The following is a 23,244-nucleotide window of genomic DNA, read 5'->3' on the forward strand; positions in this document are numbered from 1 at the left end:
AGGGAAAGGGCTCTCTACTTTACTTAATATGCTCCTCTTCCCCTAACTCTAAAGAGGCATGGAATCACAAGAGGTTCACAACTATCCCTTTTACTGTACTAGGAAATAAAAGGGATATTCCAAATTCTAGCCCATGCTACCTGGATATCCAAATTTTAAAAAAAAAAATCACTTGCAGGCTACAAAATCTTACCACCACCAGAGAACTATAAAAATCAATGAAAGATCGTCAACAGATGTTAATGAAATGGGCAACTCAATTAACAACAGGATGAATACTGATTCAGACACTCAGGGATACACCATGAAACATCTCTTCCACTACAAACAAAATCAAAATGAACAAAAATACAGATATTTGTTCTAAATAAGTCCAAATGAGGACTTAGAAATGAGAAACAAAACAAATGCTTTTCAGGATGGTGAAAATACAGATAATCCAGTAGAAAACAGCATCACTTGGTATTTTTCTAAATTAAGAAGTTAGAAGCAATGTTAAAGAAATAAGGAAGTCAAATTCAATCCCATCAAGGTGGCATGTACCAATACCATCTGACTAGTCCCAGTGATCAATTTCAGTTCACAATTGATCATAATGATAGGACTAAGAACAAAAGGGATCACAGAAACAAGAATAGTGTCTGCAAATACTAAATGATAGAATCAAAAAGGGAGAGAACGATCCAACATGGGAAGTGAGATACACAGCAGACTCATAGAATGGCAGATGTCCTAAAAAGCACTCTGGCCTCAGAATCAGCCCTTCAGGCATGCGGATCTGGCTGAAAAGCCCATGAGAGTATTTCAGGCATGGAAAGCCAAGACACTCTGGGGGGAAAAAAAAAAAAACTAAATGAAAGATCTCCGCAAGTGAGATCCCAGTGGAAAGAATGGGTCATCAAAGAAGGAGGTACCTTTCTCTGAAGGGAGGAGAGAACTTCCACTTTGACCATGGCTTTGTCTAAATATGATCAGAGTCGGTGAACTCAAGAGGCTTCCATAGCCTTGGCAGCTCATGACAAGAGCCTAGGGTGATTACTGAGGCCATAAACAAGAGTGTCAATTTGTTAAGTCAACCACAGGAGTCACTGTGCACTTACTCCTCATGTAGGATCTCTGTCCTTAGTGTGCTGTACATTGAGATTTAATGCTATAACTAGTACTCAAACAGTATCTTTCACTTTATGTTTCTGTGTGGGAGCAAACTGTTGAAATCTTTACTTAATGTATGCTAAACTGATCTGTATATAAAAGAGAATCAAAAATGAATCTTGATGTGAATGGAAGGGGAGAGGTTTCGGGTGGGATGGGGTGGGAAGCCATTGTAATCCATAAGCTGTACTTTGGAAATTTATATTAAATAAAAGTTAAAAAAAAAAGAAATAAGGAAGAAAATTTAATTGAAGGCTATGACAAAATTATTCTACTATACTCACAACACTGAAAAACATTTGACCTTATAATTCACAAACCTTTGTCTCTAATATATATCATCTGTGAGCACTGCTTGAGATCCTAATGAAATTATTATGGTAATACACTTAAGCCAGTCTTAAAAATGGAACTACTTTATATCAACCATTCTTCAATGTCAGACACTCTGAAGAGCCCACTGTTTATATCAAATGTGTTTGTGGAAGGCTGACCATTCGAGACCTCAGGAATCCCATAAGGTTATTTCATTAACATATTCAACTGATTATTGTATTAATAAGGCATCATCCCTGACCTCAAATATTCAAAACAAAGGGGCAAACAAGACTCACACCCAAATAGGAATCAGTTAGTCAATAATATGACACAAAATTAAACTTCAACTTCACATTAATAACTTCATAGTACTGTTTGCATTGGGAATGATTTCATGGGAATGGTGATTGAGAAGAGCCTTTAAAGATGACTCCAATTTGTATGTTTCTTGCCCTAGTAAGTTGAAATTCTCAAAGATTGATTCACCATAACTTATTTGTATCCCTCTGATTCCCATCTCACTGGTGAATAAACATTTAAATAAGCATTTAATTAACTGAATTAGAAGTGCAGCAAATATATAAGTGTTTTTCTCATCAATTTTATGGTATGGCGCCTCTGTTCACACCCACTAAACAGAACTCTCCTGCCTACTTTTTCTCCAGAAACACTTCCTATGGATCAAACTCTGTTCTAGACCGAAGATGACTGTCTATGAATTAGCTCCTAGACCTTTACTTGCTTTTTCTTAGACATTCTAACACCTGTGAATAATCAGGGCTACTATGTGATGTATTACGAACATGCTGATCTGTCAGATCAGATGATGGAGAGGATTTGTTTCCTAATAGGAGCTACTGCCTGGCTCTTCACATAAACTCATTAGAGATCATTAACCTCAGTCTCAGGTTTATGGAACCAGAGTCATTCACTAATTCACTCATTCATTCATTCATTTGGCAATCATTTATGGTATCCCTATTGTGTGTCGAGCATGATGCTAAGCACTGAGGAAAAAAACTTGAATGTGATTCTTGCCCTAAAGGAGCCTTAGCCTATGGGTTTAACTGTTCATCAAAATAACCAGGATATATAAGAATATTTTAGGGAAAAAAGATACAACATATCAAGATGCTACGACTGAAGGTGGGAAAGGCAAGGTTAAATAAATTTTTAGGAATAGAAGGAGAAGAAAAGAGTAGAAGAGGAAAGGCAAAATTATCTAATCTTGACAGATACTCATGAATATTTAATGAGAGAAACATAACCAAAAGTCAGGAAGAAAGAGTCTGTAAAAAGGATAAAATGAGAAGGGAGCACAATATTTTTTCTTATAAGTATATGGATGGGGCCATTGTTGTGGTGTACTGGGTAAAGCCACCACCTGCAACACCGTCATCCCATATATGTACCAGGTCAAGATCCAGCTACTCCACTTCTGAATCAGCTCTCTGCTAATGGCCTGGGAAAGCAGCAGAAGATGGCCTAAGTGCGTGGGCCGCTGAACCCACATCGGAGACCCAGATGAAGCACCTGGATTCAGCCTGGTCCAAGCCGGGTCACTGCAGCTATTTGGGGAGTGAACCAATGGATGGAGGACTTTCTCTGTCTCTGTCTCTCTGTGTCTGTGTCTGTCTCTCTCTCTCTCACTCTCACTCTGTGTAACTCTGACTTTCAAATAAATAAATCTTTTTAAAAGGTATAGCGGCCATTGTGGGGTGAACCAACGGAAAAGGAAGACCTTTCTTTCTCTCTCACTGTCCACTCTGTCAAAAAAAAAAAGGGTATATGGATTCTAATTTCTTATTTCCAGAAGTTTATCTTATTCTCTCATCAATGTCCTTTCCCTTTATGTGAAAATTCTTCCAGTCCTTTACCTTATTTTACTATCATTGTATGAATTATAATCCCCACAGCTGGAAGTGACTTCATCCTTAACACTTGTGTCACTTCATCTAGAACCAATTTAGGGTAATGTAATGTTTTACAGGAAGAGAAAGAAACCATCACCTAATTGGTAGCTTCCATGCCACAAAATATATCAACTCCTTGAATCCTCAAAACTTCATGAAGATGCTTGTATTTCCTTTTTTTTTTTTTTTTTTTTTTTTTTTTTTTTTTTTTGACAGGCATAGTGGACAGTGAGAGAGAGAAAGACAGAAAGAAAGGTCTTCCTTTGCCGTTGGTTCACCCTACAATGGCCGCCGTGGCCGGTGCGCTGCGGCCGGCACACCACGCTGATCCAATGGCAGGAGCCAGGTACTTATCCTGGTCTCCCATGGAGTGCAGGGGCCATCCTCCACTGCACTCCCTGGCCACAGCAGAGGGCTGGCCTGGAAGAGGGGCAACCGGGACAGCATCCGGCGTCCCGACAGGGACTAGAACCCAGTGTGTCGGCGCCGCAAGGTGGAGGATTAGCCTAGTGAGCCGCAGCGCCAGCCCTTGTATTTCCTTTTAATGGATGTAGACACCCAACGTCAGAATTCAAGTAGCTCCCCAAAGCCTGCACAGCTAGATGTGACAATAACAGGATTTAAGCCTTGATCTCTACATCTCCACATTCCCTTTGCAACACTCAGTGGCATTCTACAGATTATTATATTGACTTTATTTCAATCAACACATTTTTACTGAAGACTTATTCTGACCTCTCACATAGAACTACCAAAGTGGTACCATCCCTCTCCCTTAGTATGGAAGCACAATTAAGCAGGCAATTACAGTTTAGTGTCTCACAGAATATTAATTAGTGTGGCATGGATAGGTAATTCTGAATTTTTTAAAGTCTAGTCAAAGATTAAGGAACACCAACTCAAGCAAATTTGAACAGATTTCTTTAAGACTTCTCAGATTCTTGAATCTACTAATGTGCACTATAAATTTCCAGGAGGTGAGTGTAAGAGGAGTGTTTCCCAAGTTTCCTTTTTCATTTGTTTATTATGGTAACATATATATATATAACATATAATTTATCATTTTAAACAGTGGGGTTAACTACATTAACAATACAGTAATAGCCATCTCACTATACACTCCAGATATTTTGATACAGATTTTTGTGGAGAATAGTACTATAGTTCTAGTTTGGGGTCTCATAGAATATGTTTTGAGAAATATATGACCTTAGGATCAGGGCAACAGCAGGGAGACATAATATGCTGTGAGAATAACACAGAGCCCCAGCCAATCCTGAAGCAACTCTGCGACAGAATGGCCTAACTGCCCATGCAGTCACCCAGAGGTCAAGATTTAGCCAAAGGAAGCAGATGTGAAGCTGAGCATAGGAACAACAAGGGAAGGGCCCATCACTGAGAGAGAGCACAGCATCAGGGATGTGGAAAACACAGGCTCTCAGAGTGGCATCACATATAGGAGTATTTCAAAAAGCTCTTGGAAAATGAAATTAAATGATAAATTTATTTGTGTGCCAAAAAATTGTAATCAATGCATAAGAGAGGCCTTAGAAAAGTTCACGAGAGGCAGGCATTTGGCCTGGTGGTTAGGACACTGGTTAAGAAGCATGCTTCCCACTATCAGGATACCTAGTTCAAGTCCCAGCTCCTGGCTCCTGCTTCCCAATTCCGTAGACCCTGGGGGGCACAGGTTTGGGCTCAAGCAGCACCCACTTAAATGGCAGATCTGGTTCAATTTCCTGGCTCCTAGCTTCTCCTTGGCCCAGCCTCAGTCATTGCAGGTATTCGGGGAATGAATCCACAGATGGGAGAGCTCTCTTGCTCTCTATCTGTCTCTATCTATGTCTCTCAAAAAAAGTTCATGAAAATGTATGTTATGAAAAAGCTAAACAAGAATTTCAAAGTTATTTGTACCAGAATAATTCTATTTTTTAATTCTATTTTAGTTTTTTTTTTAAAAATTGATTTATTTATTTGAAGGGAAGAGTCACAGAGATAGGAAAAGTCAGAGAGACAGATATCTTCCAGTCAGTGGTTCACTCCCCAAATCGCTGCAACAGTAAGGACTGGGCCAGGCTAACACCAGCAGCCTGGAACTCCATCCAGGTCTCCCATGTGGGTGCAGGGGCCCAGTGACTTAGGTCATCTTCCACTGTTTTCCTGGGTACATTAATAGGGACCTAGATTAGAAGTGGAGCAGCCAGGTCTTGAAGCAGCACCCATATGGATGCTCGCATTGCAGGCAGCAGCCTGACCCACTGCACCACAATGCTGGCCCCTAATTCCATTTTCTAAGAATTTTTTAAAGCACCCTTGTATAAGCAAATAGTTGATGAAATGGTGAACAAATTGGACAATGAGATTGTTTTATGCCAGTATGATGGTAAACTTCTAGAAACCCAAAATTCAACGTCTCATCTTAGGAGGAGGAGAAGCAACAGTGCTAACCACTCCTACTCATCCCAATCAGTTATATAAGAAAGCAACAAAGATCATTGAATAGTTGACCACACAGGTACTGTTAGATCATTAAACCACAGAAACATGTAAATGAAGAACTACAATATCAAGTAAAGGTTTAATAAACTTTCTTCCCATACAAAACTGGAAATATCTACCTTCAGTTTCAAATCAAGCCATCTATTCTTTCCTCTACATAAAATTCCAAAATGAAAACTAAAGTCTCTAGTTTGACAAACCATTGCCCAATAATAGTTCTCACTTGCATGGACGAATTTATTTCACTTCTTCTCTCTTATCAGAAAGTTGAATAATCTGAAGAAACAGACCACAATAAACAAAGTCAACTTTAATGTCCCTAAGGATCCCTAGGCTTAGAATACAACTGGCCCCAGTAGTATCTGAGACTTGGTAAAAGCAGTAGACAAGCCTAAACAACAGTGAAATTTTCTTCATTTTATTCTCAGTAATAGAGCATTCTTCATCTTTATTACGGGCAAGAAAGAGAGTTTGCTACAAAAAAAAACCTTACACAAACATTTTACAAATCTGATTGCATCTTTAAAGCCAATGATAAGTAAGAAAAAATATACAAGCACAATATAATTTAAATAATGTTTCTTATCCGTAATGAAGACCATAAAACTTCTCTCCAGAACTGGCATGGTGGTGTAGCAGGTTCAGCTGCCAGCTGTAACGCCAGCATTCCATATCAGAATGATAGTTCAAGTCTTGGCTGCTCTGCTTCCAATGCAACTTCCTGTTAATGTGCCTGGAGGGGCCAGCACCACGGCTCAATAGGCTAATCCTCCGCCTTGCGGCGCCGGCACACCGGGTTCTAGTCCCGGTCAGGGCGCCGGATTCTGTCCCGGTTGCCCCTCTTCTAGGCCAGCTCTCTGCTGTGGCCAGGGAGTGCAGTGGAGGATGGCCCAAGTGCTTGGGTCCTGCACCCCATGGGAGACCAGGATAAGTACCTGGCTCCTGGCTTCGGATCAGCGCAGTGCGCCAGCCTCGGCGGCCATTGGAGGGTGAACCAATGGCAAAAGGAAGACCTTTCTCTCTGTCTCTCTCTCTCTCTCACTGTCCACTCTTTCTGTCCAAAAAAAAAAAATGTACCTGGAGGTAGCAAATTACTTGGCTCCTGTACCCACATGGGGGACCTGGATGGAATGAATTCCTCATTCCGAGCTTCAGGAAGGAGTTCCTGGGTTAGTCCTAGGCATTGAAGCCATTTGGGGAGTGAACCCAAAGATAGAAGATTTTCTCTGTCTCTCCCTCCCTGTCACTCTGCCTTCCAAATAAATATTAAAAAAAAAAACTCCCTAGAGGGGCCATTGCTGCAGCACAGCAGATAAAGCTACTGCCTGCAGTGCTGGCATTCCATGTGGGTGCCAGTTCAAGTCCCAGTTGCTCCACTTACAATCCAGCTCTTTGTTATGGCCTGGGAAAGCAGTAGAAAATGGTTGAAGTCCTTGGGCCCCTGCACCCACATGGGAGACCTAGAAGAAGCTCCTGGTTCCTGGCTTCAGATCAGCCCAGCTCCAGCTATTGCAGCCATTTGGGAAGTGAACCCACAGATGGAAGAACTCCCTCTCCCTCTTTCTGTACCCCCCCCCCGGTGTGTGTGTGTGTGTGTGTGTGTGTGCCTCTGTAACTTTTCCTTTCAAATAAATAAGTAAACATTTAAAAAATAAAATCTCCCTAGAGATAGGAATAAGACTCAAATACCAACATGTCACTATTCTTTATTTAAAAACATTATTTTCAGAAAGCTAGGTAAGCAAGTTGGGAGTGTTTCACCAACAAACCAAAAACAAAAAGCAAGCTGCTACAGACATTGCTTGGCCAACAAGCCTTTCAAGGGATAACCTCTTCACCAAATCACTGCAGATCTCAGGCCTGTGCCCAAGGGATTAGCCCACAGCTCTTCTGAACAATGATGAATCACCTGCTCACCATCAGATAAAGTCAGGTCTCTTATTTGTGTCACTGGAGCATAGCAGTGGAGTACCAAACCAGCCCTACTTGGAGTGTTCAGAAATGTATCTAAACCGAGGAAAAGACCAGAATCTTATTTGCATAGAAAACTGCACAATTCACAATCCACACCCCTCCATCTGCTGTAATTGCTTCCCTTCATGGCTGTCATGGAAAGTTAGCAATGTTATCTGATGCCTGCAATGCAGCCCAGAACCCCTCTTTCTTGCAGATTTTATTCTTACTCATCTACTCATCTTTCTCTTAAATCGCATCTATCAGTCTATAACAAAGCTGTTTCCCAAAGTCATCCTCCCTTTAAATTAATAGCCCTTTTGAATGGAAATTTTTGAAAGCGATGAGTGTCATCTCAGAAAATTTTAAGACATATCATTACTTTGAATCTATTTTTTCAAATCGAAAAACATTTTCCCATTTATAAAGCCATATTTCTACATTAGAAATCTACTTCTTTATTTCTAACATAAATATAGCCTTGGGGTGATTTAGATGAAAAATATGTAACAATTCAGAGAGCATCATCTAAATTTATGCTATTCATTTTCTATCCACAGCCTAAAAAGTAGTTTTGCAGGTTGTCTGAAAACTGATTAGAGAAACCTAAAGATATTTATCGAATTGTGGTTTATAACCTTCAAGTAATAAGCCCCCAAAAATGCTATGCAAACATATCCCCTACACCATCCATAACTGTTCCACACAAGCTGATTTACCATTAAATTCATTAGTCCAAACACACTGCATCAGCACACCAGAATTATTCCACAGAAAGATTACCATCTAATTTGAGTTGTCAGAATGAAGAATAATAAAGGCCAGGCATTACTTTAAAAAACAACACAGAAAAATTTAGATTCCAATTAAATCATGGGAAAGAGTCTCTTTCCCCACCCCATACCAACTTGCTCATTTTTATACACTGTTCCATTGATAGAGTTATAATCTACCTAACACACACACACACACACACACACACACACACACAAAACCTATGCTAACCTATGCTCTAACCCATGCTTGATTCGTGTCTTTCCTGGCCCCAGCACTTCCCTAGTTCAACTCTCTCACCTCTCTGCCTTCTGTCCGTTTCTGCTCTGAACTGCCCCTAAAGTCCATCAACTCTTTGTCCAGATTTTCATTATCTCTTATCCATGCAAGAACATCTTCAATGTTCTTCCCATTTCTTTCCAATCTGATTCACCTTTTTAAAACACAAACCTGATCCACAACCAGCACAGCAGCTGTTTGTTCCAAGGGCCCTTAGGAAAAATCTGCTAGATCAATGACTTTGTCACTTTGGCCTTAACCTTAGCCCACCGTCATTTCCTAAAGGCATCCAGTGTCCAGGCACTCGCCTGCTCTATCAGCAGACATCATATTTCCATCATTCTACCTAACAATACCAAAATCAATCATAATGGTCATACATTAAACAAAGTATCTTACTAGCAAGTGCCTCAAAACCTTTTAAAGTATTTATATCTTCACTTAGCAAACTAGGCCAAGAAAACTAGGGTTTCTCAGGAAATACAAATAGATTTCAAACAGCAAAAGTTGATCTTACATCTTCCTGATTGAACTCTACAAGCGTGTCACTGTCTTGCTCCAAGTTCAGTTACAGCAAAAGCATCATCCCACTTACTTCTAAGGAGCTTCAATAACCATTTAAAGAGCATGTGAGGGGTGCCTAATGCATTACTAAAAGTCATTTTTCTCTAGAGTCAAAAAATAAAATGTTGGGGTGGCTACTGCTGGTATGATAATTATTCCACTCTGACATATCCATTACCGGGGCAGGACATACCCAGTTTTCAAGTAAGTAATAATGCCCTTCAGAAGAAGCCTGGTGTGGTCGCCAGACAGTACTGCCAATTGCACAGCTGTGTCTGAATACTAATTTCTTGATACTAAGCTAAAATTAAAAATCAAGCACAGTACAATCCTAATGCAAAATTAAACAGTCCCTACAACTATTTTCATAACAGTATCATTATTATTCCTAGATCTAACATTAATCAGAAGTTAAAGATATGGGTGAGAATTAATCAACCCAACCTACTTCCTCATGTGATTTCTATTTATTTCTTAAATCTTGCTTTCAATATGACCCCAAGATCCAAAAGAAGTTGCCAAAGTAAAACTAAAACCACTAAATTAAGCCTTCGACCTTCATGTCAGTAGCACAAAGTTAAGCAGATCCCTGATGATCAAAAGCAAAATTAAAGACTTCAAAGTCAAAATTTGTGGGATTTTTCTATTAATTTCCTCAGACATGAATTGCAAGATTTCCCAACTCTTACAGTTGACACACACAAGAACTTCATTCCTGACTTTTCAATTTCCCCGAATCAATTATAATAAATAAAAACTGCAAAATACATGATAAAGGTTCAGTATTTCCATTATTCATTTTCTATTGCTAGTTTTTTTTTCACAGAATAAAAAAGATGCTTATATAGCCTATGCTAGGGGTTTTTTTTAATGCCTTTTCTAACTACTAATTCACGAACACTTTCTTATTTACTTGTATTTAGACACTTTTCACAGGTATTATGTTAAGGACTAACAATATAAAAATCAAAGTGTTGATCCCAAGCCCTACACACTCTCTCCCCAAGCACCTTCCATTCTGTGACCTCATCCATAAATGATCTTGCAATCTGAGAGTCAAGCCATGGCTCAACATGAAACCAAATGCCATTTTTCTCTGCATGTATTTTAACGGCCATGTCTCAAAAAGCAGCCCTTACAGAAGCGGAGGCAAACAGCAATGGTCATGAGCATCAGCTTTTAAGTCAGAGAGATCTCATTCACGTCCCAACTCCACTACCAAAACTTGTATATCTGTGGGAGAGTTGTAGAGGGTCTCTAAAGTGTAGGGAAGGAAATGAACAGAAGAGAATAGTGAAAGCTGTCAAGAACAAGAATGTACAGAAAATATTTAACAAGCTGTTTGCCATAGGTAAGTTCTCAGGAAATATTATCAGCAGGGTAGTAGTGCAATAGCAATAACAGTTACTGTATGCCGCTGAGCTTACAACATTTTTACAAATCAGAAAACCCCACAAAGGCACTGTCTTTGGAAGAAATATGTCAGTGCGCATAAATCATAAAGGTAGTCCTATTACTTGAAAATAGTGGTGTCTATCTTTCACACCTAAAAATACCCATGAAGCCACCATTTCAAGACATCACTGCAGCAGTTTGGGATTCATTTCACACCAAAACAAGGTATCTTAATTTTCTAGGATTTCCAACATTTCAGGATATAGCTACACACAGAAAATAACAAAGGGGTATTTTTAACAAGTTCAAGGACGATGTAATTAAAAGGTAAGTTTAGTTTGTGCCACATATCCCTTGTACGCATGAGTTTCAAAATGTTTTGCACAAATACAAACTGGTACTGCAGTTCCATCTTCATGGATGTTCTGAAGAGCCCTTGTACAAGAGGTATCTTGAAGGCAAATACCCAGATATACAAATATTTCCTCCATCAATCATTAGTATCAACTACTAAGTTTTTAAAGTATTATGTCCCAACAAATTTGACCCTCTCAACACTCCAGCAAAACTTTGAACCATTTATCTGACTTGATTTTCTCATTCAAAAGCGAAAACCAATCCAGAAGAAGCTAGACTTTGGGAAAAGAAGTACAGAAATTTAAGAATCTGGAAGCATTCACAAAAATTTTAAGTAAGAATCTGGGTTTTCTAGTATTAAAAACAATGGGGTCAAAAGAAGCACTGTCTAAATCTTAAAGGGTAAGCCAATTCTGATTACAACAAAACACAGATAGCACTTTTTAACATCTATTGCGTGTCAGACATTTTACACTGGATTCATCACCTCCCATCTTTGTAACAACCCTACAAATCAAGTGTACTTATCACCATTCCTATAAGATAAAATGGAGATAAACTGGGTTGACTTATCCAAGACCCACACAGCCAGAACAAGGATTCCAACACAAGCCCACCTGGCTTGAATACAAATTCTTTCCATTACTCTAAATTTCTATTCATGATAATTATACCAAGTCATTCATATATAGAAATTTTTATCAAACCAATCTTCTGTGGGGAGCAGGGCCCAGTGGGGAGCAGGGCCCGTCTCCTGTAACATGGCAGGGCCTGTCGCCCAGGAGACAAATAAGTACTAAGACTGTGAACAAACAAATACTGAGGACAAATACTGAGATTACCAAGACTAGACTAAACTACTGGAACTGCTAAGACTAACTCTATGCATCTGATCTCCCACCATATGGCGCTGAAAGGGAGTAAACAACTTCCACACAGCTGCCTCACCAATTCGACTAACAAGCTGCAGGAGCTGATCCTGCCCCTGATTGGAGGAGAGCAGCATGCTCAGCCGTGGGGAGAGAACGCCAGCAGAGTTGGGATTGGTGGAAGAGGACTATAAAGGAGGAGAGAGACAACATGCAGGAGGAACATCTGAGGAACCCCTGAGAGAGCCAGCCGGCGGTGTGCCGCTCCTCTGCGGAAGCGGGGGAAGCGGCGGGGGTGCTGCCCCTCCGTGGAGGTGGCAGGGAGCAGCAGCAAACCCGGGAAGGGCCGGGGAAAGAGAACAGCACAGGGTCCGGTGTCGTTCCTCTGCGAGTGGGGGAGCGACAATCTCCCAAAAAATAAAAGTTACAAAGGAGAAGCTTTTTGTTTTTTAATCAACTCTTACTCATGCTACCAACTGATTTTTGTCAGATCCTGGACACTTACCTCAGCAAAGCCCATTGGCAGGCCCATCTCATCTCTACTATAATGCATGTGTGACACTGTTCATGATGGAACATATTTCAAGAGAATGTTGGGCTCCATGAAATTTTCAAATGATCCAACTACCCGGCTTTCTAACTAAAATTAATTCTGGTCTGATTTAACCCAAGATAGGAGTGTCATTGGAAGGTCAGGTTTGGGACTGGCACTGTGGCATAAAAGGTTAAGCCTCTGGACTGCAATGCCGGCAACCCGTATGGGCACTGGTTTGAGTCCCAGCTGCTCCACTTCCAATCCAGCTCCCTGGTAATGTGCCTGGTCTAGTAGCAGAAGATGACCCAAGTCCTTAGGACCTGCACCTACTTGGGAGACACAGATGAAGCTCTTGGCTCCTGGCTTCCTAGCTTTCACTCCATTTGGGGAGTGAAACAGTGATTGAAAGATTCTCTCTCTCTCTCTCTCTCTCTCTCTCTCTCTCTCCCCCTATATTTATGCCTTTCAAATAAATAAACAAATCTTTTTAAAAAATTTTTACTTACTTGAGAGATAGAGCTACAGACAGAGAGAGGGACAAAGGTCTTCCATCTGCTGGTTCACTCCCCAAATGGCTGCATCAGCTGGTACTAGGCCAATCCAAAGCCAGGAACCAGAAGCTTCTTCCTGGTCTCCCACACAGGTGCAGGGGCCCAAGCACTTGGGCCATCCCCTACTGTTTTCCCAGGCCACAGCAGAGAGCTGGATCAGAAGAGGAGCAGCTGGGACATGAACCAGCACCCATATAGGATGCGATTGCCACAGATGGAGGCTCAACACACTACGCCACAGTGCTGGCCCCTATAAATAAACATTAAAAAAAAAGAAGAAGAAGGTCCAGTTCAAGGGCATGTGATCAGTGGAAGACTGTTTAATTTAAAATAAAAATAAAAAATTAAAATTTAAATTTAAAAAAAACATTAAATGAGCCAGCATTACAATACTGATTGTTCTTCTAATAAAAAAAAGTCTTCTCTGTAGCTATGAATTTGGTCTCTGTAACAATCAGTTAAAACTCTGTGACTTTCTGATAGCCACAGATATCCAGGATTTTAAGACATTTAATTCAAAGAATATTCAGAGCACAAGTACTATGTGCCAGGCATAGTGGGAGGAGAATGTACAAATCTTAAGAACTCCTCTCATCAAGAAGTTATGTGTTGGGCTGGCGCCGCTGCTCACTAGGCTAATCCTCCGCCTAGCGGTGCCGGCACACTGGGTTCTAGTCCCGGTTGGGGCGCCGGATTCTGTCCCGGTTGCCCCTCTTCCAGGCCAGCTCTCTGCTGTGACCAGGGAGTGCAGTGGAGGATGGCCCAGGTGCTTGGGCCCTGCACCCCATGGGAGATCAGGAAAAGCACCTGTCTCCTGGCTCCTGCCATCGGATCAGCGCGGTGCACCGGCCGCAGCGCGCCGGCCGTGGCGGCCATTGGAGAGTGAACCAACGGCAAAGGAAGACCTTTCTCTCTGTCTCTCTCTCTCATGGTCCACTCTGCCTGTCAAAAAATTAAAAAAAAAAAAAGAAGTTATGTGTTCACCACAAGGATGGTAGCTACCTCCTTGTGAAAAGTCATACAATGAAATTTTAAAATATGACTGCTAATGGAGTCTCAAAATTACCAAATTCCAAATTCAAACGTAAGATTATAAAACAGCTATTGTGTTTGTTCTACTTAATACTTTTGGTTGAATACTGTAATCAATACACAATTCTTCTTAAGTGCTGAAACTTAACTGAAAAGTGATCGCTGTTAAATATAAGAGTGGGAATAAGAAAGGAAAGAGATGTGCAATTTGGGAGGGACATGCTCAAGCTGACTTACCTCAAACGGTAGAGTTAGAAACATACCAGGGGATTCCAATTCAATCCCATCAACGTGGCATGTACCAATGCCATCTCACTAGTCCCAGTGATCAATTTCTGTTCACAATTGATCATAATGATAGGACTAAGAACCAAAGGGATCGCATAAACAAGAATAGTGTCTGCAAATACTAGCTGATAGAATAAAAAAGGGAGAGAATGATCCAACATGGGAAGTGAGATACACAGCAGACCCATAGAATGGCAGATGTCCTAAACAGCACTCTGGCCTCAGAATCAGCCCTAAAGCCATTCGGATCTGGCTGAAAAGCCCATGAGAGTATTTCAGGCATGGAAAGCCAAGACACTCTGGGGGAAAAAAAAAAAAACTAAATGAAATATCTCTGCGAGTGAGATCCCAGTGGAAAGAATGGGTCATCAAAGAAGGAGGTACCTTTCTCTGAAGGGAGGAGAGAACTTCCACTTTGACCATGGCCTTGTCTAAATATGATCAGAGTCAGTGAACTCAAGAGGCTTCCATAGCCTTGGCAGCTCATGATAAGAGCCTAGGGTGATTACTGAGGCCATAAACAAGAGTGTCAATTTGTTAAGTCAACAACAGGAGTCACTGTGCACTTACTCCTCATGTAGGATCTCTGTCCTTAGTGTGCTGTGCATTGAGATTTGATGCTATTACTAGTACTCAAACAGTAGTTTTCACTTTATGTTTCTGTGTGGGAGCAAACTGTTGAAATCTTTACTTAATGTATGCTAAACTGATCTTCTGTATATAAAGAGAATCAAAAATGAATCTTGATGTGAATGGACAAGGAGAGGGAGTGGGAAAGGGGAGGGTTGCGGGTGGGAGGGACGTTATGGAGGGGAAGCCATTGTAATTCATAAGCTGTACTTTGGAAATTTATATTCATTAAATAAAAGTTAAAAAAATAAAACAGCTATTGTTTAAGCAAGCAGGGAAGATGGATTTGTAAGTGACTCAAGTTAAGATGAAAATATGGGTCTGGCGCTGCGGCTCAATAGGCTAATCCTCCGCCTGCGGCACTGGCACACTGGGTTCTAGTCTCATTCAGGGTGCCAGATTCTGTCCCGGTTGCTCCTTTTCCAGTCCAGCTCTCTGCTGTGGCCCGGGAGTGCAGTGGAGGATGGCCCAAGTGCTTGGGCCCTGCACCCGCAGGGTGACCAGGAGAAGCACCTGGCTCCTGGTTTCAGATCAGCGTGGTGCGCTGGCTGCTCAGCCATTGGGGGATGAACCAACAGAAAAGGAAGACCTTTCTCTCTCTCTCTCTCTCTCTCTCACACTGTCACTCTGCCTATCAAAAAAAAAAGATGAAAATATGACAGAATTGGAAAAAATAGTTGCAAACTGTGCAACAGATAAAGGGTTGATAACCAGAATCTACAAAGCAATCAAGAAACTCCACAAAAACAAAACAAACAACCCACTTAAGAGATGGGCCAAGGACCTCAATAGACATTTTTCAAAAGAGGAAATCCAAATAGCCAACAGGCACATGAAAAAATATTCAAGATCATTAGCAATCAGGGAAATGCAAATCAAAACCACAATGAGGTTTCACCTCACCCCGGTTAGAATGGCTCACATTCAGAAATCTACCAACAACAGATGCTGGAGAGGATGTGGGGGAAAAGGGACACTAATCCACTGTTGGTGGGAATGCAAACTGGTTAAGCCACTATGGAAGTCAGTCTGCAGATTCCTCAGAAACCTAAATATAACCCTACCATACAACCCAACCAACCCACTCCTTGGAATTTACCCAAAGGAAATTAATTTGGCAAACAAAAAAAGCTGTCTGCACATTAATGTTTATTGCAGCTCAATTCACAATAGCTAAGACCTGGAACCAACCCAAATGCCCATCAACAGTAGACTGGATAAAGAAATTATGGGACATGTACTCTATAGAATACTATACAGCATTCAAAAACAATGAAAGCCAGTCATTTGCAACAAGATGGAGGAATCTGGAAAACATCATACTGAGTGAATTAAGCCAGTCCCAAAGGGACAAATATCATACATTCTCCCTGATCAGCAACAACTAACTGAGCACCAAAGGGGAAACCTGTTGAAGTGAAATGGACACTATGAGAAACAGTGACTTGATCAGCTCTTATCCTAACTGTTGATGTACAATGTAATACTTTATTGATTTTAGTATTTCTTTTTGTTCTAGTACTATTGGTTGAACTCTATAATTAACACACATTATTCTTAGGTGTTTAAATTTTAACTGAAAAATGATCCCTGTTAAATATAAGAGTGGGAATAAGAGAGGGAGGAGATGTACAATTTGGGACATGCTCAATCGGACTTGCCCCAAATGGTGGAGTTAGAAATGTGCCAGGGGATTCCAATACAATCCCATCAATGTGGCATGTACCAATGCCATCTCACTAGTCCCAGTGATCAATTTCAGTTCACAATTGATCACACTGATAGGTCTAAGAGTCAAAGGGATCACACAAACAAGACTAGTGTCTGCTAATGCTAACTGATAGAATCAAAAAGGGAGAGAACGATCCAGCATGGGAAGCGGGATACACAGCAGACTCATAGAATGGCAGATGTCCTAAAAAGCACTCTGGCCTCAGAATCAGCCCTTAAGGCATTCGGATATGGCTGAAGAGCCCATGAGAGTATTTTAGGCATGGAAAGCCAAGACACTCTGGCAAAAAAAAAAAAAACAAACAACACCTAAATGAAAGATATCTGCAAGTGAGATCCCAATGGAAAGAATGGGGCCATCAAAGAAGGAGGTACCTTTCTCTGAAGGGAGGAGAGAACTTCCACTTTGACTATGACCCTGTCGGAATAAGATCAAAGTCAGCAAATCCAAAAGGCTTCCATCGCCTTAGCAACTCATGACTAGAGCCTAGGGAGATTACTGACGCCATAAACAAGAGTGTCAAATTGTTAAGTCAACAACAGGAGTCACTGTGTACTTAACGCCTCATGCAGGATCTGTCCTTAATGTGCTGTCCAATGTGAAGTAATGCTATAACTAGTACTGAAACAGTATTTTACACTTTGTGTTTCTGTGTGGGTGCAAACTGTTGAAATCTTTACTTAATATATACTGAATTGATCTTCTGTACATAAAGATAATTGAAAATGAATCTTGATGTGAATGGAATGGGAGAGGGAGCAGGAGATAGGAGGGGTGAGAGTGGGAGGGAAATTATGGGGGGAAGCCAGTGTAATCCGTAAACTGTACTTTGGAAATTTATATTTACTAAATAAAAAAAAAGAAAATATGGAAAAAAGAATACCTTACGCAACATGATTTGTGTGTATCTCCCACCCCTACTTCCATAACCTCATAATATTTTATCTTATTGGATACTGTCAGTATTGCCGGAATAATTGAAGACCCCTTTCTTTTTATTATAACAGAAATAGGGAAATTTGTAAAAAAAAAAAAAAAAAAAAAAAAAAAAAAAAAAAAAAAAAACAGCAATACCAACAAGATTCTCACTTGTTTACCTAATTATTAATATAGACCAGAAATGCTCTAAAATCCTTTTGTTTTTTAATTGAAAACAAACATTTCTCAATCGCTCTTATTAAAATATGTAATTGAGAATGGTATACTTGACCTGTTCTGACATTTAATATCTTTATTTTAGAAAAAGTTTTCTGGAATTTGAAATCTACATTTTCAAAATTTTCCAGATGACCCCAAAGACTTCATACAAAAATTTTCATTTTAGCATTGATAACCCTCACCCCAGTATATAGGGCATTTGCAGCACTCTAAAGTGATTATAAAATTAAGGACAAATTTAAATTTTAAGGGATATTATGGGCCGGCACCGCGGCTCACTAGGCTAATCCTCCACCTTGTGGCGCCTGCACACCGGGTTCTAGTCCCCATCAGAGCGCCGGATTCTGTCCCGGTTGCCCCCCTTCCAGGCCAGCTCTCTGCTGTGGCCCGGGAGTGCAGTGGAGGATGGCCCAAGTGCTTGGGCCCTGCACCCACAGGGTGACCAGGAGAAGCACCTGGCTCCCGCCTTCGGATCAGCGCAGTGCCCTGCCTGCAGCTTGCTGGCCACGGCGGCCATTGGAGGGTGAACCAACGGCAAAAGGAAGACCTTTCTCTCTGTCTCTCTCTCTCACTGTCCACTCTACCTGTCAAAAAAAAAAAAAAAGAGAGAGATATTATATTTGATACAAACCAATTATAAATGGGGGTCATTCTATGTTTAAAGTGAAAAGAAACTCCAAAAGAAGATATATTTCCAAACTATCTTTTTGTAAAGATTGAATAGAATGATAAATGTGTAGTTTAAAATTCAGCAATTGAACTTCTAGAATAGATGAAGATAATACTTAAAATGCTTTCTGGAACTAGACGGATATATTCTCTGAGTGAAAGAAAACTGACAAAACGACAATTCAAAAAACTCCAACTCCCAGAATCACTAAGAAGATCATTTGACCAACGGACAGAAAGTGTTAAAAATGAATTTTAAAGGGATATAAATTGTCACAAGTGAACCAGTCAAGGAAAACAGCTGGCAGAACAGCAAAGTGCTATAAGAAGGAACATATCCTACGAGCAGTGGGAATTGCTGGCTCCCGGAATGCCGACTGTTATGCTATCTACATGGCTGCAGTGCGTTCCCGGGAGAGCCGCGTCAGTGATTCTTGGAACTGCATTCCCACGCTGCGCTCTCCATGTCAACCAAACAACTTCCACCAAGACACAAACCACACACATCAAATTCAGCATTCCCCTTTCCAGCACAGGTGTGCCCTACTCTACCTACCCTATCGTCTGATGAATCCTTCCCACCCCTGCTAAAAAAGATACCTTTTTTAGGAGAAATCCAGCAATTAATTGTGTTTCAATCATACTCAAGACAATACCACATATGGAATTTGTTATCCAAATGAAAGTTAATCTTAAGTCTCTCTACAACCACTATCTATTCTCAGCATACTATCTCTTGGCGAATTTTACTCTCGTGTTCTTATTAATATTACCATGACCCTGTTTACTCAGACTTCAAAGTCTTAAACATGATTTTTGTTTACCCAAACATGGTGGCAGCTAGAAGAGAAAATTCTCTCAACTTTAATAATAGATTTTGACAGTCAGAAACTCCCACATTTAAAAATGCAGCCAAGGAACATCATTTATCCTTGAAAGATTTTATTTTCAAACTAACAACCACAGGTTTCCTTGGCTTCCTCTTTTTTTTCCTTCTCTGCTATCACCAGGATGGATAATCAGTGTGCTCTAGACAGTCTGTATAGAAAAGCTGACCATTAGGAACTGGGTCATACGTGTTCATGTGTGTAGCATGTGCAGAGCCAACACTCACCAAGGCCTAGATAAGTTACCCTGGAGCAGTGGTGAGGGGACAGACAAGAAGCAAGCAAACAAGTCCACACACAAGACATTTCCAGGGGCACAAGTACCAAACAGCAATTCCACTCCTTGGAGTACACACCAGAGAAAGTCCTACATGTGGCACCAGCAAAAATACAAAGAATAGTCACAGAGGCCCTGTCCCTAAAATCACAAAACAGGGATAGAGAATGGGTAAATGAATGTTAATGATCTCACATAACAGAATATTAGATATTAACATTAATAAAATTATACAATTGCATACAACAACAGGTGAGTGTCAGAAATGATGCTAATTGAAAAAGCTAAAATTTTAAGTGCAAACCTAAGCAGAATTCAAATACAGGTTTAGTTTGGAACTTATGCTTAGTATAACATGCATATGTGGCATAACCAAGAATTCAATAAAAACAAAATTTAGGTTTGGGGACCTCTGGAGATAAAATGGTTCCATGTTCACAAATATTTGCTCCATTACTAGATTTCATAACTGAGGTATGTATCATATATGAGGGGTCTCCAAAAGTGAAAGGAAAATGCAAATTACTAAAAAACTATGCTTGGATTTCCAAATTTTTTGCACCAATATAAACTTACCTCACACTGGAGATATTATACACACACACACACACACACACAGGCACATACATTCAAATGGCTATGAAGAAAATAACACTGGGGATATGATGCTGTCTCAGGGCAGCAAGGACTGAAGATAATATAAATGCAAATAGAAATTAAAATGAGACTTAATTTTTACTGTTAAAAAATAAGCATTTTCTTGCAGCACTTAATACAGAAAACTTGGAAGTTCTTTCCTGTCTCTTTGAAATCAATGTAAATCATTCTAAAAGTTAAATATGGCCTGCATCAGCTATATGACCCTGAAGTATCTTTTTCAAGGACCTGTAAACTGTCTCTGTGGAATGCAAACCATCCAAGAGAGATAATCTCTCTCTCAGTCTCTGAGGATAGAAGCCTGGCTCTCAGCTGCAAAAGAAAGAGAAAGGAATAAAAATGTTAATTCTACAGAACCTTCTTCTTCACCAGATTTAGGATGATCTATGTATAATAAACAGGGATACCACATCCACTTATTGATAATTCAGTGTCTGTCCTGAGAACATGTACACAAGGGTACTTCAAAAAGCTTGTGAAGTAATAGGTCAAGATGCAGCTTGGAACAGCACATGCCATATCAAAGTGCCTTGGTAAAGTCCCAGCTCCGCTTCCAATCGCAGCTGCCTGCTAACATGCACCCTGAGAAGGCAGTGGAACATGGCCTAAGTACTTTCATACCTGCCACCCACGTGGGAGAGGCACAGTGCTTGGCTCCTAGATTTAACCTTACCCACTCCTGGCTATTGTGAGCATTTGAGGAGCAAATCAGTGGATGGAAAGCTTACTTATGTGTCTGTCTGTCTGTCTCTGTCTCTCTCCTCCCTCCATCTCTCTTTCAAGCAAAATAAAAATTAAGTAAAAATTTAATAATGGGGCCATCATTGTAGCATAGTAAATAAAGCCAGTGCCTGCAGTGCTGGAAACCCACATAGGCATCCATTTGTGTCCTGGTTGCTATACTTCGAATCCAACTCCTGGCTAATGACCTGGAAAAAGCACCAGAAGATGGCCCAAGTACTTGGGCACCTGCCACCTATGTGAGAAACAGAAGCACCTCCTGGCTCCTGGCTTCAGCCTGGCTCTGCCCCAGCCATCATGGCCATTTGGGGAGTGAACCAGTAGATGAAAGATCTCTCTTCTCTTCTCTCTCTCCCACACTCTCTGTAACTCTGGCTTTCAAATAAATAAATAAATCTTTAACAAATTTAATAAGCCATCATTTTTTAAAGTTCATAGAAAACAGAATTAAAAGATAAAGTTTATTTTACTGCAAAAATTTTGAAAAACCTGAATAATTTTTCATAATATACATTTTCTGTGAATTTTTTTAAAAGAAATTATCTTTTTCATTTTTAGGCAAGCATCTGCTTGGCTATATAAAAGGGTAACATTGTGTCTGCGATTGCTGTCTCTTAGTGGATTACCTGTAATGTGTTTCACATTCTGATTTAAACTTATTCAAAAATAACTGTTGGATTCAGCGTTGTAGCACAGAGGTACAGACACTGCCTGTTACACCAGCATGGCATGTGAGCAGCAGGTCAAGTCCCAGTTGCTCCACTTCTGATCCAGCTCTCTGCTGTGGCCTGGGAAAGCAATAGAAGATGCCCAAGTCCTTGGGCCCCTGTACTCATATAGGAGACCCGGAAGAAGCTCCTGGCTCCTGGCTTTGAATCAGCGCAGCTCTAGCCGTTGCGGCCACTTGGGGAGTGAACCAGCAGATGGATCTCTCTCTCTCTCTCTCTCTCTCTCTCTAACTTTGCCTTACAAATAAATAATATTTAAAAATAAAAAATGAAATGGATTTAATTTAAAAAAAAAAAGAATCACCTTTAAAGATGAGCTGTGGGGGTCAAGAGAAGGAAGCCGGCTGGCGCCTCGGCTCAATAGGCTAATCCTCCACCTGTGGTGCCAGCACACTGGGTTCTAGTCCCCATCAGGGCGCCAGATTCTGTCCCGGTTGCCCCTCTTCCAGGCCAGCTCTCTGCTGTGGCCCGGGAGTGCAGTGGAGGATGACCCAAGTGCTTGGACCCTGCACCCGCATGGGAGACCAGGAGAAGCACCTGGCTCCTAGCTTTGGATCAGCACGATGCGCAGGCCACAGTGGCCATTAGAGGGTGAACCAACGGTAAAGGAAGACCTTTCTCTGTCTGTCTCTCTCACTGTCCATTCTGCCTGTCAAAATAAATAAATAAATAAGTTAAAAAAAAAAAAGAGAGAGAGAGAGAGAGAGATAAGGAAGCCAAAGCTGTCCAAAATCAAGGTAGGGTGAAGGTCATGGAAAGTTGGTAGGAAGAGGAAGGCTGGAATGTGTCCAGAACCTTGATGCTGTGGGTAGTTTGACTCTTGCGAGAGAGCTTGGGTCTTGGCCTAAATGCATGGGAATTCACTGGAGAAATGTGAAGGAATGTCCTGATATACATTTAGCATAATGATTCACACTCATTTACATTTCTGCACCATCAAAACAGAACAATGAAACAATAGGAAACACAGATAATTTTGTGTCTCAGCAAACTGATAAGTTTCTTGTTAGAAACTTAGAGAATGACGAAAGTCAAGTTTAGGAACACCAAGGAGCTACCGCACCTTCCTCTTCAGAGGAGTCCGAATCATCATCTACATCTATTTCAAGGCAGCAAGTTTTTCAGGAAAGGAGCTGAGGCAATCAGAGGCTTCAGAACATACCTGGACCACTGGTTTCCACCTGTGTTAGCCATAACTGACAGGTGGAAATGCCCCTGATGTTCTCTCCCCACTCCCAGCTTCCAGTGAAACAGGGAAAACTGCCCCTGTGTGGTAATGCACGGTC

General features: G+C 40.8%; 1 protein-coding gene and 1 pseudogene across 2 annotated transcripts in view; one reads left to right on the top strand and one right to left on the bottom strand.

Annotated features, from left to right (window-relative positions):
- Positions 1-23,244, bottom strand: part of RYR2 (ryanodine receptor 2) — a 772,754-nt gene that overhangs the window by 651,659 nt on the left and 97,851 nt on the right.
- The window catches only part of LOC100345443 (uncharacterized), a 168,251-nt pseudogene that overhangs the window by 75,608 nt on the left and 69,399 nt on the right, over positions 1-23,244 (top strand).

The sequence above is a fragment of the Oryctolagus cuniculus genome, chromosome 13 (assembly GCF_051225735.1).
Source record: "Oryctolagus cuniculus isolate XC-2025 breed Fujian yellow rabbit chromosome 13, ASM5122573v1, whole genome shotgun sequence".
Classification (NCBI taxonomy): Eukaryota; Metazoa; Chordata; class Mammalia; order Lagomorpha; family Leporidae; genus Oryctolagus; species Oryctolagus cuniculus.